The sequence below is a fragment of the Ctenopharyngodon idella genome, chromosome 1 (assembly GCF_019924925.1).
Source record: "Ctenopharyngodon idella isolate HZGC_01 chromosome 1, HZGC01, whole genome shotgun sequence".
Lineage (NCBI taxonomy): Eukaryota > Metazoa > Chordata > Actinopteri > Cypriniformes > Xenocyprididae > Ctenopharyngodon > Ctenopharyngodon idella.
In genome coordinates this window covers 24,610,896-24,628,230 of record NC_067220.1, presented here as the reverse complement: position 1 = coordinate 24,628,230, position 17,335 = coordinate 24,610,896, and the positions used below count along the sequence as shown (strand labels likewise).

General features: G+C 42.5%; 2 protein-coding genes across 22 annotated transcripts in view; one reads left to right on the top strand and one right to left on the bottom strand.

Annotated features, from left to right (window-relative positions):
* The window catches only part of psip1a (PC4 and SFRS1 interacting protein 1a), a 105,057-nt gene that overhangs the window by 27,748 nt on the left and 59,974 nt on the right, over window positions 1–17,335 (bottom strand). The gene's annotated exons all lie outside the window — the stretch shown is intronic.
* LOC127514149 (uncharacterized) overlaps window positions 1–17,335 on the top strand; it is a 358,601-nt gene that overhangs the window by 301,740 nt on the left and 39,526 nt on the right. The window lies entirely within an intron of this gene.

Here is a 17,335-nt window from a genome sequence, read left to right as displayed (position 1 = left end):
CACACAGACTGATATATTTCAAATGTTTATTTCTTTTAATTTTGATGATTATAACTGACAACTAAGGAAAATCCCAAATTCAGTATCTCAGAAAATTAGAATATTACTTAAGACCAATACAAAGAAAGGATTTTTAGAAATCTTGGCCAACTGAAAAGTATGAACATGAAAAGTATGAGCATGTACTGCACTCAATACTTAGTTGGGGCTCCTTTTGCCTGAATTACTGCAGCAATGCGGCGTGGCATGGATTCGATCAGTCTGTGGCACTGCTAAGGTGTTACAAGAGCCCAGGTTGCTCTGATAGTGGCCTTCAGCTCTTCTGCATTGCTGGGTCTGGCATATCGCATCTTCCTCTTCACAATACCCCATAGATTTTCTATGGGGTTAAGGTCAGGTGAGTTTGCTGGCCAATTAAGAACAGGGATACCATGGTCCTTAAACCAGGTACTGGTAGTTTTGGCACTGTGTGCAGGTGCCAAGTCCTGTTGGAAAATGAAATCTGCATCTCCATAAAGTTGGTCAGCAGCAGGAAGCATGAAGTGCTCTAAAACTTCCTGGTATACGGCTGCATTGACCTTGGACCTCAGAAAACACAGTGGACCAACACCAGCAGATGACATGGCACCCCAAACCATCACTGATTGTGGAAACTTTACACTGGACCTCAAGCAACGTGGATTGTGTGCCTCTCCTCTCTTCCTCCAGACTCTGGGACCCTGATTTCCAAAGGAAATGCAAAATTTACTTTCATCAGAGAACATAACTTTGGACCACTCAGCAGCAGTCCAGTCCTTTTTGTCTTTAGCCCAGGCGAGACGCTTCTGACGCTGTCTGTTGTTCAAGAGTGGCTTGACACAAGGAATGCGACAGCTGAAACTCATGTCTTGCATACGTATGTGCATAGTGGTTCTTGAAGCACTGACTCCAGCTGCAGTCCACTCTTTGTGAATCTCCCCCACATTTTTGAATGGGATTTGTTTCACAATCCTCTCCAGGGTGCGGTTATCCCTATTGCTTGTACACTATTTTCTACCACATCTTTTCCTTCCCTTCGCCTCGCTATTAATGTGCTTGGACACAGAGCTCTGTGAACAGCCAGCCTCTTTTGCAATGACCTTTTGTGTCTTGCCCTCCTTGTGCAAGGTGTCAGTGGTCGTCTTTTGGACAACTGTCAAGTCAGCAGTCTTCCCCATGATTGTGTAGCCTACAGAACTAGACAGAGACCACTTAAAGGCCTTTGCAGGTGTTTTGAGTTAATTAGCTGATTAGAGTGTGGCACCAGGTGTCTTCAATATTGAACCTTTTTACAATATTCTAATTTTCTGATACACTGAATTTGGGATTTTCCTTAGTTGTCAGTTATAATCATCAAAATTAAAAGAAATAAACATTTGAAATATATCAGTCTGTGTGTAATGAATGAATATAATATACAAGTTTCACTTTTTGAATGGAATTAGTGAAATAAATCAACTTTTTGATGATATTCTAATTATATGACCAGCACCTGTAAATGATAATGATTCATTTGGAGCAGCAGATACTGTGAACGGAGCCACTCTAAGACGCAGGAAACCTACACGCATGTAAATAATTATAGTGCATATATATTAAACACGCAGTGCATATATTTATTTAATTGAATCGCAGTCTTTGTGAATTTTGCTTTAAAACCATACATAGCACTATGCTATGTATGGTTTTAAATGGTTTTAATACATCGTGCAGCCTTAGAAAACACTAATAATGCGGTTCATTGATTCTCGTCCTTGGAATGCGCCACTACCAGTATTTTGTCGGTTACTCGACACGGATAAATTGCAATTGAGGATTTTTTTAAATTGAGTACTTGAATTTAATAGGGGTTATGCGCAATCTAACTTCCGTATTCTGTAAAACAGATCAGATCGCTTCCGGTTCAGGTCTTTGGTATGTACTCCATAAAAAAATTAGCTGTTTTATTCAAGATAACTTAAAAGGAGCGAGCAAAGATGAGCATAACTGATGTCCCCAGCATATGCAGATTGATATTTAAAAGCTTTTTTTTTTTTTTTTTCTCCTCTTCACACTAAATTTAGATATTTAATAGAATAAAACACCTAGAACAATGTGAACTTGGTAGTTTCACTGTTTACCTGATTACCTAGTCCATAGATATGCCATCAGTTCATACTGCTCTTTCATACTTTGCACTTTCTCTGACAAGCGGATGCAATGAGACCAGTTTTTCGGTTTGGTCATGTGACGTTTGACATATACCCTATTGAGGAATCGTGACAGCCCTAATGTACTTGCACAGCGAAAGATGCAGTGACCTGTGCCTGAGTGGCTCTCTTTTGGGTGGTTGACACACAATCACAAAGAAGAAAAAGAGAGAAGATAACTGAATATTAGACAAATATTTCATAAATCTATACAAATTAAAATGGTTTCATTTTTCATCAGTAATTATTGACTAATCAGTAGGTCAGGAGTCCTCAACTCTGTTTCTCGAAGTGCATGGTCTTACAGAGTTATGTTATGTCCACACATGATCAAATTCATCTGCTTGTGACTTTCTAGTCAGTAAACTAAGAGAGCTTGATTAGCTTGTTCAGGGGCCGTATTCAGAAAACATCTTAAGGCTAAAGCTCCTAACTCGCCGATTTAAGATAAACTCTTAAAAATAATGGGCGTGTCAGTCCTAATTCCTAAGTCATTAAGACCAAATCACAAACTCAGACCACCTGGCAGTTGTTCACACAAATAATTAAATAGAGTAAACAAGTAAAATAAGCCTATATGGCATACTGTCCAAGGGGAGGAATTCAGTCAGCTCCTCACTCTCATGATAAATGAAATCTGACTCCTGCTGCTGATCTGTGCTGTGACTCTCGTTCGGCTCATGCTGCATTGATCAGACACGTTCAGATTTTAATAGTAGTTTAATTTTTAATTGCCGTGGTGGGCAAGTGATGTAACCGGTGTCGCGGCTGAACACTATCGCAGCAAGCCTACTATTGAGGTAACTAAGTGTGTCGGCTGTGTGTGTGTGTGTGTGTGTGTGTGTGTGTGTGTGTGTGTGTGTGTGTATGTATGTATGTATGTATGTATGTATGTGTGTGTGTGATCTGCGAAAACCCATCACATGGTGAAATTTATCACCATGAAAGCTGGATTTGAGCCCTTTCCAAATCTGTTTTTACTTCTTTCATAGCTTATCTGTAACAAAAGTTATGGTAATCTGAAGTCGGCTGATCGTTCTGATTTTCAGGAACGGAATTCTGAGAAAAACAGTTTTAAATAACTGTCACCCCCTTTTTTCGCATAGACATAAAAATGCGCTATCCAAAACAAATTGTTGTAATTCAAGAATGCTTTGGAATATAGACCTAAGATTGGTCTTGTTTTAAAGAAGACACTAGTCAGATTATTGTAGAAGTGAAATAAATTATGAAAGTTTTTTATAATAATATATTACAAAGCATGTTTTACTCTTAAACTGCATGAAAATAAAAGCCAAAAATGTCAACATTCCAAATTTTAGGTTGAAATATTTCAAAAATTGAGCTTTCAGTAAGATTTTGTTTGGGCGCAGTACCAAACTTTTTCACTAGATGACACCCAAGCTCCATATCTGACCATTTAAGGGCACCTCCATTTATTTGAGTGATCTGAACCATATGTTTCCATATTTTCATACATTTTATGAAGCAGACATCCTATTCAGAAGTAGTATGGGCAGTTTGGCAGTATTTGATTTAAATTCAACCTCTAATAAACACATAGTTAGAACATGTGTGTTCATTAAAGCTCTGTTGTTCTCTTGTGCTCCGCCTTCTCACGATAACGTTGTATTAGAAAAAAAAATCTTTGCGTGCTGTAGTTTATACAGGACTGGCAGGAAATTTGCATTAATACACCTTTCTACATGTTATGTGGTTTATTTTGATAGGTGAACTGTCTTTGTAGTGTTAAGAGAGGGAAAGCTATGGCCGTTTTTTTTTTTCCCGGTGTGTTCTTAAACAGTAACGTTAAAGACAGCCTTGCCACTATAAATCGCTATTTTTCTGCACTTAACAGGTGAATATTGCCAAGATATTTTCAGAGATGATAGACAAGATGCAGTGGTGTAAAGTATTTGAGTAAATGTAATTAGTTCCCATTCAGTCAGTCACTTTCGACGTTACGTCGATACTGACGTAATGGGGTCTCGCATGGGAGCCCAATCACCTCCAAGGGTACAAAACGAGCCAATGGGAATTGGCCAATGAGATTTACATGCCGGACCACACCCCCGGTATCCGGGTATAAATAGGATCGGCCTACTCACTTGCATTCATACTTTTGCTTTGGAGCCGAGCGGTTGTACAGTGATCGCTCTTCCAATTCACCTCTACTGAGAGTAAATTGAGCAAATAACAGCAATTTTAATTGCTATCAGGAGAACACTCCGAAAACAGCAATTTTAATTGCTATTTTGCTTGCAGCTCGTCAAGGGATCTCTCTGCAGGTGTGATGGCGCATTCCAGCGGTGTTTGCATCCAGCTTGCTGTTTACACAGGGCAGCATTCACCCGTGGGCACTTCAGCTATGAGTATTTCCCTAAAAGGGCAAGCACAGCAGCGAGGGCCTTTTTAACCCTCTGGGGTCTGAGGGTTTTCGGGGCCCTGGAGAAGTTTTGACATGCCCTGACATTTGTACTTTTTTCAGTTGTTCATAAACATATTAATGGAAAAAGTGTCATTACACTGTATTCAGCACAAACTAGGCTACAATAATATGTGAGGAACATGTATGTACATGTATGTGTTTTTGGAGGAATAACATTTATGCGTGGTTATTGAAATAACAAAAAAACTTAAGTCACTGAAATAAAGCCAAAAAATATATTAAATCTGTGTTCACAAGACTTCTGGGTATTGGAGGTTGTAGACTAGAGTTTTTGCTTCAAAATGATGTAAAAATTATCCTGCCTACTCGTTCATATAAAACAATATATTGATTTAGTTTTTGTAAGACACTTTTTGTCAAGAAACACAGTATGCGTGGAGGCGTGAATCATCATGAATAATTAGGTAATCACACCTGAGAAGACAAAAGAATCGCATAAAGACCTCTAATGACCTGCATAATAATGAGGCCTTTCAGTCAGGTAGGCTATGAAAAAACCCTCTGTGATCATGTCTCAAGCTCATCATGGTGTATATCAAACATACAGAAAAAACAGCAATACTGTAAAATTTTATTAGAATTTAAAATAATGGTATTCTATTATATACTTTAAAATATAATGTATTTCTGTGATGCAAAGCATCTGAACATTCATGTTACCTCTATGGCATTTCATATAGCCTTTTAACTTAAAAGCATGCACATTTGGAGAAATATTGATGGATTCTCATATGTTTATGTCAATTTTCTATACAGAGAAGTAATATTTATTCAATATTTATTGTCATCACTATGAACGCTGGATACTGTGTTTTCAATTCATACTTGCAGCCGGAGGGCGCTCTGTGCATTTAGTCCACAAATTAGAAGAACAGGACATTCCAGGAACTAACAGCATGTCTTCCAGAGGTCTCTAACCATGGCTTTAACATACAGATAAACACTTTTCAAGACAATAAATACACGATTGAGATGATGTATACATGTATTGCCTCAGAATTTGCATCTGAATAGTGCTCGCTCCGTGGGCGTGGCCGCATTAGTGGATAATGAGCTGAATCACGGACTTCTGACATGTGTCAGAGTTGACAGCCATGCTTTCCCGGGCTGCCGCACACTCAGACTCATTCTGAACGATTGTGGCTGGATGATTGGTTCTGGGCTCGGAGCGCGACATGAAAGATCGCTTCGCCCCTATGCCTTTCTTCCCGGAAGTGCATGAAGAGCTTTGGCAGTATGGAGGCACATTAGTGCCAAAATCTGTTCAGTTTTTCCTCTCTCACTACCCTTGTCTCTGGAGCGGTCATTGGGTTCATGGGGGTTCTTCAGGTGGACTGTGCAACTGCAGTGCATTTATGCCCGCAGAGTGCTGCCACCTGGTGGAATCACCTATGTCTCCCATCCAGTGCCTGTGGGGTGATGGCAGCTCTAGCTGTTAAGCCTCACAGTGCTGATGGACAGACCGCCTCCTTCTTGCGTGCTATGGTCATCCTGCTGGCCAAGGCAACGGACGAGGGTAGTTCTGAGCCGGGGTTGATGCAGGACCCGGGCATGCTGACTGACCTTGCCCTCTGGGCGAGAGAAGTCGCAGCACAGGCCCTCGGCCAGACGATGTCCACCTTGGTGGTCCAGGAGATGTCAACAAAGTGCGCTTCCTTCATGCTCCCGTCTCACAAGGTGATCTCTTTGGCGACACTGGCGGGGATTGCACAGCAGTTCCCTACAGTGCAGAAGCAGACATTCTCCACTGGGGTCCAGTCTGCTTCTCACCAAGAACATCCCCCTGCGAACAGTGCTCCACCCCGGCTCTGCTGTGAGGCCAAGCCCTCTGCAGGAAGGTGATGCAGCCCGTCCCCAGGTCACCGCTAAACCTAATGGTTAGCGAGGCGGCCCTGGAATAGGTGACCCGGAGTTTCAGGGAACGGCTCTTTCTCACGAGCTGGTGTATGCACCACTCCTTCCCCCGGAAGAGGGGGGCCGGGTGGAGAATTTTTCTTCTGTTCCGCCATTGGCTCAATGGCCAGTGGTCCCAAATTCTCAAGAAAGAGTGGTTTCCTGACTCTCTGGTCATACAGGGTGTGCGTGGGCAGTGAGCGACGCTCTGCTTCCTCCTTCCCAGCCCGTTTTTTCGCCACAGGCGGGGAGTGTGCATTAGAGGATGTGCTGCTTCCTCATGCCTCCCTAGCCAGTCCCTCATGGGACCCATAAATCCAGGTGCACCACACTCACTGCCTCTACTTCGGGACGCCGTGCTTCCTGGGTTAGGCCCAAGCACCCTCACTGCCCCCCGCGGGTACGTCTGTTGTCCCTTTGGTGCCACTCGTACAGACCTTGGGAGCCTCACTGGAGCTTCCCAGCCCATCCCGCTGGCCCATTTGGACAGTCAGACTTGACTGCGTGATTCAGTTCGCTGGGCTGTCCCCCAGGTTGAGCGGTGTCTTGCTTGCCTCATGGCAGACAAGCACACCCCTGTCCTGTGTGATTCAGTTCGCTGGGCTGTCCCCCAGGTTGAGCGGTGTCTTGCTTGCCTCATGGCAGACAAGCACACCCCTGTCCTGTGAGTGGACATTGCGTTCCTGCTGGCGAAGGACGCAATAAAGCCTGTCCCTCCAGCCGAGATGAAGGTTGCAAGCGTCCTTCATCGTACCCAAGATAGCGGTGGTTTATGGCCGGTCTTGGATTTGATTGTGTCTTGAATTGGGCCCCTTACAGGCTTCCGTTCAAGTTGCTCACGCAAGAATGCATCCTCGTGTGTGTTCACCCTATGATTGGTTTGCAGCGAAGGACACGTACTCTTGTTTCACCTCGACAGACCGTGTTGCGCTCTGCTTCGAGGGTCAAGCATACCAGTACTAGGTCCTCCCCATTAGGCTGTCCCTGCCTACCTGCGTCTTTCCAAAGCCCCGAAGGACACGTACTTTTTTTTCACCTCGACAGACCGTGTTGCGCTCCGCTTCGAGGGTCAAGCATACCAGTACTAGGTCCTCCCCATTAGGCTGTCCCTGCCTACCTGCGTCTTTCCAAAGCCGCGGAAACTGCCCTTACCCCGCTCAGGGAGGTGGGCATTCGCATCTTGAACTGTCTTGAAGACTGACATATTCTGGCTCACTCTCACGATCAGTCATGCGAACACAGGGACCTGGTGCTCAGGCACCACAGCCATCTGGGGTTTCGGGTCAACTGAGAAAAGAGGTGCCTCCTCTTTTCTAGGTGTAGAGACGGACTCGGTCAGTATGACTGTGCGTCTCGCCAGCAAGCATGCACAGTTGGTGCTGAACTGCCTGAATACATTCTCGCAGAAAAAAGCGGTTCCACTGAAGCGATTCAGAGGCTCCTGGGGCATATGACATCCACAGCCGCGGTCACGCCACTCGGATTGCTGCGTAGGAGACCGCTTCAGCACTGGCTACACGACCAAGTCCCAAGGTGGGCATGGCGCCAGGGCACGAGTTGTTGCCGTACATTCAGCCTGTGATCGGACCTTGCTTTTCTACGGGCCAGAGTGCCCCTAGTACAAGTGTCCAGGCATGTTGTTGTCACAACAGATGCCTCCACCACTGGCTGGGGTGCCGTATGCAGTGGGCATGCTGCGTCAGGCTCCTGGACAGGACCTCGATGACACTGGCATGTCAACGGCCTCGAGTTGCTAGCAGTACTCCTGGCCCTGTGCCGGTTTCGACCGCTGCTGCACGGCAAGCATGTACTGGTCCGGACGGACAACACATCGACCATGGCATACATCAACCACCAGGGTGGTCTACGCTCCTGTTGTATGTTGCAACTCGCCCGCCACCTCCTCCTCTAAAGTCAGCGCTGACTCAGGTCGCTGCGCGCCATTTATATCCCGGGCAAGCTCAATCGTGCAGCCGACGCGCTCTCATGACAGCTCACGCTCCCGGGGGAATGGAGACTCCACCCCTATGTGGTCCAGCTGATTTGGAGCCGATTCGGGGACACACAGGTAGTCCTGTTCGCTTCCCACGAATCCGCTCACCGCCAGTTGTTACTCCCTGTCCGAGGAGAGTTTCGGCACGGATACACTGGCACACAGCTGGCCCCGGGGCCTACGCAAATACGCGTTTCCCCCAGTGAGCCTTCTCGCACAGACACTGTGCAAGGTCAGGGAGGACGAGGAGCAGGTCTTGCTAGTTGCGCCGTACTGGCCCAACCGGACCTGGTTTCCAGAGCTGAGGCTCCTCGCGACAGCCCCTCCCTGGCAGAGGGGCACCATATGGCACCCGTGTCCCGACCTCTGGAACCTCCACGTGTGGTTTCTGGATGGGACGCGGAGGACTTAGTGACCAACTACCGCAGGCGGTAGGCCACTTATCACTTCGGCTTCCCCCTCTACGAGGCGTGCTTATGCCATGAAGTGGAGTCTGTTCGCTGAGTAGTGTTCTTCCCTCCGGGAAGACCCCCGAGAATGCTCGGCCAGCTCTGTGCTTTCCTTCCTCCAAGATGGCTTGGAGCGGAGGCTGTCCCCCTCCACCTTGAAGGTCTATGTGGCCGCCATCGCAGCACATCACGACGTGGTTGGTGGCAGGTCACTAGGAAAGCACGACCTGATCATCAGGTTAGCCCTTAGAGGGCTGGGGTCCTGCAAGCATTTTCGGTCAGTGAATTGTGCCTAGAATTCGGGCCGGCTTCCTCTCACGTTGTCTTGAGACCCTGGCTTGGATATGTGCCCAAAGTTCCCACCACTCCCTTCCGGGACCAGGTGGTGAACTTGCAAGCGCTGCCCCTGGAGGAGGCAGACCCAGCCCTAGCGTTGTTGTGTCCCGTTCGTGCCCTGGAACGCATGCAGAGCTTCAGAAGCTCTGAGCAGCTCTTTGTTTGCTTGGAGTTCAGCAGAAGGGAAAGGCTGTCTCCAAACTACGCTACGGCTTGCCAGCATCTGCTTCCCTAGCACTCGTAACGTTAGGGTTAGGGCTCAGTTGCTATGCTGTTTTCCATTGGACCCCATTACATCAGTATCGACGTAACGTCTCCGTTCCCTCCTTCAGGGAACGGGGGTTACAATAGTAACCTAGACGTTACTGTACTTAAGTATCTTTTTGACTACTTTGTAGTTGTACTGAGTATCAAATATATTAGCAACTTTTACTTTCTACTTGATTACATTTTTGAACAAGTAAATGTACTTTTTACTCCAATATATTTGTGATGAGTAATGCAATTACAAATTACATTTTACATGGCACCTAACTTTTCCTGCAGAAGTTTGTTTCTGCTATAAAGAAGCGATATCACCATCTATCTACTATATCTTGTGTGTTTTGCCTTTACTCGCCCAAACTTGTCAACAAGGCTACTTTACGTGAATGTGAGTGCATTAGCAGGTAGTTTCTGAATCGCAGGTGTCTGATTTAGGAGATGAGGTCATGACTGCAGCCGGTGATAAGACCAAAACCAGCTCATCCAGTGCAACTAGACTTTGACTATTTAATTTTACTTAACATTATTTCATTTATCCGCTGTATTGACAAGACCTTTATGAAGGATATTGGTTTACTTATGGCCTTTTTGTGCACTTGAGCTTAACTGAGACTTGAGAATTTTCAGACATTTAAGAGGTTGTTGTGCCAACCTTGATTTATTGCAATTTTGAGGTGTTCAGTTTTATTTTGATTTTAGAAAATAAACATGATTTTTTTAATCTTACAAATCAACTATTTTTTATTTTATTTACTGGCATGTCTCTTAGGTGCCGAGGACTAGTGCACCTTTGAACCTACATTCAGTACGAGTAAAATACTTAAATACTATTAAAATCAGTACTTTAAGACTTTTACTCAAGTCGTATTGGAATTGGTTACTTATAACTTGTAATGGAGTCATTTTCGATGTAAGGTATCTGTACTTTTACTCAAGTATGGTTTTCAGGTACTCTGACAAGACGCTACAGAATGATAATTTAATGAAAACCCAATTTTGACAAAAAAAATGACATTCAACGTATTTTTGGACTTTACTGAAAATGTTCCATCATGACATCCGACGGGGATGAGATACTTAGCAGACGATCATCACTCAATGGCTGGCTGTCTAAGTGGTGTCCGCAGAATAATACATGGTTTATATACAATTGGAAAAGTTTTTGGAGGAGACCTGACCTGTTGAAAAGAGATGGTATTCATCCCTCCTGGGATGGTGCTGCTCTTTTCTCTAGTAGTATGGCACATAGTCTTAGAGCTGAAACATGACAAACTGGGGCCTAGGTCAGGAAGCAGACAGACTGGCTAAACTGACCGTCTGCTAGCTGTCGCACGTCACAGAAGTCAGATAAATCCCAACACATAGAGACTCTTTCACCTAGATATTATCACATAGAGACTGTGTCTGTACCCCAAATTAGTAAATACAAAAAATTTCCAAACCCATTTAAGGGTAAAAATGTAATTGATGTTCAACAAATACAAAACAGAGATAATACTGATAAACAAATGATAAAGCTTGGGTTGCTGAATTATTGATTATTTCACACATTTGATTGCTCGCTGGATCGATTGCTCCTGTCTGCCTTGCTGCTCAGAGTGGTTTGCATCTGTAGCTCCGTACAGCTTGGTTTTTGAATCTCTTACTATCACTTCTTGTTGTTTATATTATCATTACCATATATCTAATATTGGGTAAAAATTTTATTGATGTTCAACAAATAAATATAATACTGATGAACAAATTATAAAGCTTGGGTTGCTGAATATTAGATCCCTTTCTTCAAAAGCACTTACTGTAAATGACACGGACAATAATCTAGATGTGCTATGTTTGACAGAAACCTGACTAAAACCAGATGATTACATTACTTTAAATGAATCTAGCCCTCAAGGTTACTATTATCGACACAAACTGCGTCGGAAAGGCAAAGGGGGAGGTGTTGCTTTAATTTATAGTAATATCTTTAGTATTACTCAAAAGTCTTTCAATTATAATATCTTCGAAGTAATGGTGCTTTATGTAACATTATGTAATGTAAGTGACAAATCCCATTTGAAATTCGTGCTGGCTATTGTATACAGGCCACCAGGGCACCATACAGACTTTATCAAAGAATTTGCTGATTTTTCTATCGGAGTTAGTACTGGCTGCGGATAAAGTCCTAATTGTTGGTGATTTTAATATCCATATAATAAAAAAGACGCATTGGGATTGGCATTTACAGACATTTTAAACTCTATTGGAGTTAAACAACACATGTCAGGACCCACTCATTGTCATAATCATACTTTAGATCTAATATTGTCACATGGAATCGATACTGATGCCGTTGAAACTCTGCAGCAGAGCAATGACATCTCAGGTCATTATCTAGTCTATTGTATACTGTAGTAGTCAACATTTGAAGTGGATCAAAAAAGTTAATTAAAGTTGTCCTAAGAACTAAGTTGTTCTAAGAAGAAGGTTTTAGGACAATTTGATGAAAGGTTTTGATCCACCTCAAATGTTGACTACTGTACATTTAGCCAAGGCTGCTAAACTGCCTCCATGCCACGAATATGGTAGAACTATCACTTCTACCATTAAAGACTGCTTTATAAATAATCTTCCTGATCAGTTTCATCGCCTTAGCATACCAGACAGCTTAGAGGAACTCAATGTTGCAACAGAAACTACTGACTCTCTCTTTTCTAGCACACTAGACTCAGTCGCTCCTTTGCGCTTAAAAAAAGATTAAGGAAATTAGTCCAATGCCGTGGTACAACGAGCACACTCTGACCCTTAAGAGAACAGCCAGAAAAATGGAGCGCAGCTGGAAGAAAACAAAATTAGAAGTTTTTTTGAATTTCGTGGAGAGAGAGAATGATTGAGTACAGAAAGGCCTTAATGTCCCTGTAAAGTCAATTCTGAGAATTATAAATGTTACAAATGTATTGCTGAAACACATTACAAAGACTGTGAACTATGTAATTCTGAATTGTGAAGTTAGAGGGTTAAACAGTTTTTCACCAATTCTGTGTTCAGGATTTTTTGGGTGGAGCTAAAACAGGGGATCGATGACATACTGGAGCCCCCGAGCTTGACCCCGCCCCTAACACTATATAACTGTCAATGACGCACTAGAGCCACCGAGCATGGCGCTGCCCCTAACGCTACAGCGGCTCGCGCTCAATCTCAAGTTTCATTACCGTTAGTTATACAGCCTACATTTTGCTAGCTAGTAATGCCTTCATCACGCCAATGCATATTTCCTGGTTGCGATAATAGACAAAACAGCTCAGTCTCCTTATTTAAATTTCCTAAAAACGATGATATGAAGAAGGGGTGGATTAATATTGTCTCTGCAGTGATCGTTCTACACTGGATAGTTTCACAAACTTTCATCAGAGACAACTGGGATTCACTGATAATCCGCTGTTATTGGTTAATGGGGCTGAATAGACCATCTCCCGCCTCGGCCTTCATCCTCCCATCTCGCAGCGCCGGCATGTGTCGACAACAGTCGGCAGTATGAGCCCACCAATGAGTGCAAGTTGCCTTGTGTGCTTGTGCTATAATTAGTAGGTAGTCCACAGTAACTCTACTAAATTTTGCTATATCGTATATCGTTGTATGTAAATATATTGCACTATTGACACTTCAGAGTGATGAAATGCATGAATGAGAATATAAAGAGCGTGCTTGATGTTAAAAGTTATAAGTGGAATATATCCTGAAAAGGAACTCGGTGCAGCGCTTGTGCTGACTGGCACACTGCCAAAGTGCGCGCATGAAACCTGCCTCTCTCAGAAGGCGATTGCGGATTAGAGACGTGCTCGATGTTAAAGTGTATTAAGCACAATAAGTAGGGGTGGGCGATATACTGGTAGACAATTAGCCGGTAGAAATTTGTCAACTGGTAGAGATTTTGGACGATCGTCTCTGTCGCGTGAGGTTGCTATGCTGCGCGGTCAGGAAAGCTTATAATTTTTTAAGCATTGTTTTAAACAAGTGGTTTTAAACCGTTTGAGTGCTTTTTGATGCCTAATTGGGCTTAAACGGTTAAATACACATACCTATGTGCCAAAGTGACCACATATTTGCAAGTAAACAGAGCCATTTATGTCTTAAGTGAAGGTACAGTTGAGAAAGACAAGGCATGAGTTAATGGATCGGTGCAGTCAGTCTTAAAGAGACAGCATCCAAATTTACCTGCTGTCATTATTAATGCTAATCAAACAACAAAAAAAGAGAAAATCTCTCACTGCTTGCTTTTGTAACTTTAATAAGAACAAATGTATATTTAATTTACACAGTAAAGACTATGCATTGGTTTTTTTATACCTTTGATTATTTTATACATTTTCTAGTGCTTGAAGTTTTTTCATGTAGGTCTATTTCGTCGTTATGAAATTTCAATGATATGGAAAATTTTGATTTCATAAAAATCTTATTTAAAGCAAAAATAACTATATTGTGATATATATCGTTATCGTGGTATAAAATTACTCATATCGTGATATACGATTTTGGTCATACCGTCTAGCCCTACATTAGACAAGTTAGTTGAGATGGCAGCTCTTGCGAGTGGGCGTGGTTTTAGTGCCGACAGCGGACACGCCCCCAGCGTTTGAGAGCAGAGAATACTGCTCATTTTTTAAAGATTTTGATAACTTATTTCATTTACTTGCCGATTTTTTTAATTATTCAAATTTGGCTGGGTGGTTAACATTTTTCTGTGGTGTGACAAACTTAGAACACATACTTCAATATGGCTTTACAGGGATTTTAAAAACTGCTAGATCTGCTTTTTTCAAATCTTTTAGAAGAAAATAAACATAACCCTAAGTATTTATTTGATACAGTGGCTAAATTAACGAGAAATAAAGCTTTAACTTCTGATGTTTCCAAACAGCACAGCAGCAATGACTTTATGAACTTCTTTACTTGCAAGAGTGACAATATTAGAGAGAAATTACAACCATGCAACCGTCTACTACAGTATCACGTCAGACAGTGCATTGTAGTATCCCTGAGGAAAAATTCCATTCATTCACTGCTATAGGAGAGGAAGAATTGTCTAAACTTGTTAAATCATCGAAACAACATGTTAGACCCTATACCGACTAAGCTATTGAAAGAGATGCTTCCAGAGGTCATAGCTCCTCTTCTTAATATCATTAATTCATCTTTATCACTAGGATATGTACCGAAAACTTAAGCTGGCTATCATCAAACCTTTTATTAAAAAACCACAACATGATCCTGGAGAATTAGTCAATTACAGGCCGATCTTGAATCTACCTTTTCTGTCAAAAATACAAGAAAAGGCAGTATGCTCGCAACTATGTTCCTTCTTGGAAAGAAATGATATCTGTGAGGATTTCCAGTCAGGATTTAGACTGTACCATAGTACTGAGACTGCTCTCATAAGAGCTACAAATGATTTGCTCTTATCATCTGATCGTGGTTGTATCTCTCTATTAGTGTTACTAGATCTCAGTGCTGCTTTTGACACTATCGACCACAATATTCTTTTAAATAGACTCGAAAATTATGTTGGCATTAGTGGAATTGCATTGGCATGGTTCAAATCATACTTATCTGACTGTTATCAGTTTGTAGTAGTAAACAAAGAGATGTCATATCGATCACAAGTTCAATATGGAGTACCGCAAGGCTCATTACTACGACCGTTGCTTTTCACTATGTACATGCTACCCTTGGGAGATATCATTGCATGGCATTAGTTTTCAGTGTTATGCTGATGATACTCAGCACTGTATTTCTTTACGCCCTGACGAAACTTACCAATTCAAAAAATTAACAGAATGCATAGCTGATATAAAAAATTGGACGACTAGTAATTTCCTACTACTAAATTCAGAAAAAACAGATTCTAATTATTGGACCAAAAACTTGTTCACTTCTTTAACATAAATAAGGAGACCTCCTCCTCTACCATTTTTCCTATCCTGTCTTGAAATATTTATACCCAGGCATTGCCAAAGCAGCACTAGGAGAAGTTTTAGTTAACCACATTTCAGACAAACACAAGAAATCTAAATTTGAGTCCATAAGCAAATTTTCAAGTTGTTCATGTTTTGAGAATACACTTCCGATATTTAAATGTCCTCCTAAAACACCCTTTGGTTTTGCCGCGCGGTTCCAAATTACTTTAGAGTGGTTCACCGTTTGGAAGTATTGCAGCTTGCGATGCCTCTCGCCAGCCGATACATGGTGACAAGTCGTTTAGGTCCTATGACACACTCTGACAGCACATCCGGACCACAGCCAGCCCTGGCCCAATGACCAGCAACCGTCCAGGAACAGTGCATCTTACGATGTTTCTTGCAGGCTGACACTCGGCGACAGGTCGAGGCAACTCCCCCGACACACTCCGACAGGACATCCAGACCACAGTCAGCCCCGGCTCGATGACCGGCAGCTATCCGGTCAATCTCCAGCACACTCCGGCAGAACAACCATCGCGGGAAACTCAGGTGAATCTCCAACATGCTTCGGCAGACCAACCAGGCCGCGACCAGGCCCGATCCGACTACAGATATCCACCGGCGACAGCAAAAGACCTATATATATATATATATATATATATATATATATATATATATATATATATATATATATATATGCCTCGATCCTCTCAAGCTGATTGGATAGATAATTTGATTGGATAGATAATGTGAACGTGCTCCTCCCGAACTTTGTTTATAAAACATAATTTGTCGCTTGAATTCTGCAATCTCTCGAGATGCAGACATGTAAGAGGCTGACAATTAGCTGAACATATACTTTATTTATAATTTATAATTTAGTTTAATTAGTGACACTTAGCATACATTTCAAAATCTTTATTTGAATATGGCAACATGACACCTCGTTCTACAATATTTCTAAGAATAAATCACTGACAGAGACCCCTCCCCATCAGCCAATCACTGTGTGCATAGTAGGGGTTGAACGACTTTAAAGTAGACATTTATGTGATGAAAGTTCCGTCAACGTCGATTAGTTGCTGATGACGTCATTAAAGAACAAATAAGCCTGAACCTTGAGCTGACAGCTGAGACTTGAACACATTGCCTTGTGCACAGCTATGGCATATGACAGCACTGCCCACCATGGCTATTGCTCCTACATCATTTTTATCAGTTCTTGTCTTTGGGTCATTATATTTTACACAGATTTCTGCTTGTTCTAAATCAGATACAGATAAAGTAACAGTAAAGATTACATTTATATGAATGCATTAGTGAGAGAGTGATTGCGTGTGTGAATTAATTCTACCTGGCAGCGTCTCTCTACTAATAGTGAAGCTGTGGGTTTTAGTTACTAAGAAATATATGCTAGAACTTTTCAGTTAAGCCATTTTACTGAGAAATCACACAACAGTGTCGACAATACATTTCCCCACTACTGAATGAGTGTGTGTGCGATCTGCGCGTGATGTACAAACAAGTCTATGAGCTATAATGTATAGCTGTTTAAAACGTTCATTCTCCCATTCAATTTCGAGTATCCAGATGGTATAATCACACATCTTGTGAAGCGCTCTCAGAGTATGCATTTATTTGTCATTTTGGAAACGGAGCATAATTGTGGACTTCAAAGATTTCTTATGCTGTTGCACCCTCTATAGGACTAGTGACTAGTCGACGTCAAGCTTATGTGTCACGGCAGAGCATTAAAGTCGACTAGTCGGTTCAACCCCTAGTGCATAGTTAGTAAGCGTGATGACATC